Here is a 1,895-nt window from a genome sequence, read left to right as displayed (position 1 = left end):
TTCCTTTACCTTTCATTTATGATGGAACCTGGGAGCCACCTATTGGACAGTTCTCCTATGGTATAAAGGGAATGCCTCACCCCACCCCCGTCAACCTACAATGCCTGTGATGAGACAGGGTGGGGGCAGGGGAGAGGGAGCAGAACATCACAGTGTCTCAAATGCCTGTTGCTAAGAGGCGGAGAAAAATTCACTGCACTGACCGCGGTGATTTATTTGGATTACAAGGGAACTTAGGTTGCAGCTACTCAATGAAGAGAAGAAGAACTTTTTTTGAAAACCACAGGATATGCTGGAACATCCTTAGTACTCGCTTGTAGAACAGACTTGTTCAATAGAAACCTGCAACAATGCACTAAGGACAAAACCACCAAGGGTTCAGATCTTACAGGAATGAAGGCTGGACTATGCCATCAGGTCAAGAACCCTGTCCAGCTGAGACATTGGCAGAAGTGAGAGAAGGTGGAGCAGACACTGTGGATGCAGCTGTGAGTATTATCCTCAGCCTCACGTCCAGTTACAGGAGTGGGGCCTTCAGTGAAGATTTTACATTGCTTGCTCATTTCAAGGCTCTCTCTTGACTCCCACCAGAAACAGCCCTGGGGGTAGCTATTCCTAGTTTTGGGTGATAATATGACTGAATTTCTATCATCTTCCAAGGTTGTAATGGGAAGTTTCTCATTCCCCGTGCTGGGAATGCAGTTTCCACGTAAATGAAGGAGAATGGATGCTGAGAGGTAAAGGTGGTGGAGTGTACTGGTTTTCTTCCATTTACGCCTTTCAGATCAATTCTCTACCCTTCTCCATCCTGCTCTCTGACCCACTGGAGATTCTTCTTTTTTTTTCTTATTTCCACAATCCTTTCTTTGACAACAATAGACAATCATGGTAACAGGTCTTTAGGGAGCTTTATTCTCTTCAGGTATTCAACTAAAGATACAACAGCTAAGGGAAAATTACAATCTTTATATTATGTGGGGTTTTTTTTTGATGGTTTTGATTTACCATACAAAAACATTTACTTCTGTATGTGGTCAAACCTATCAATCTTTTCTTTGGCCTCACCACGCGGCTTGTGGGATCTTAGTTCCCCGACCAGGGATCAAACCCTGGCAGTAAAAGCACCAAGTCCTAACCACTGGACTGCCAGGGAATTTCCAAATCTATCAATTTTGTCCTGTTTTGTGACTGATGCCATGATTAGAAAAGCTCCCTCTATCACTAGATTATATAAATATTTCTAAATATCTTTAATATAATAGTGAGCTTAGAATGAGAGAGAGCTTTGGGATTGTATAAATACTGGATTCAATTCCAGCTCTGCCATTAACTAGTTGTAACAGACTGTATTTTCCAAAGATGGCTACAACAGTATCTCCCATATCACAAGCTCTTCTACAACTTACCTACTCTCCAATCAAAAGTGGAACCTGGGCTTCCCTGGTGGCGCAGCGGTTGAGAGTCCGCCTGCCGATGCAGGGGACGCGGGTTCGTGCCCCGGTCCGTGAAGATCCCACATGCCGTGGAGTGGCTGGGCCCGTGAGCCATGGCCGCTGAGCCTGCGCGTCCGGAGCCTGTGCTCCGCAACGGGAAAGGCCACAACAGTGAGAGGCCCGCGTACCGCAAAAAAAAAAAAAAAAAGTGGAACCTGGCCAGGCTTGTGATTCACTTATAACCAACAGAATGCATCAGAAGTGATGATGCACGACTTCCAAATGTGATGCAACTTCCACCTTGTTAGAATACACACTTGCCTTTAGAGCCCCTAAGCTTCTGTGTAAGGAGCCTGGGCCTCCATGCAGTACAGGGGTCCAAGTCATATGGAGTCCATACGTAGGTGTTCTGACCAACAGCCCCGGGTGACCTCACAACTTATACGAGTATCAACTGCAAAA

The sequence above is a fragment of the Phocoena phocoena genome, chromosome 8, assembly GCF_963924675.1.
Source record: "Phocoena phocoena chromosome 8, mPhoPho1.1, whole genome shotgun sequence".
In the NCBI taxonomy this organism is placed as follows: domain Eukaryota; kingdom Metazoa; phylum Chordata; class Mammalia; order Artiodactyla; family Phocoenidae; genus Phocoena; species Phocoena phocoena.
Note: the sequence above shows the minus strand (reverse complement) of the source record.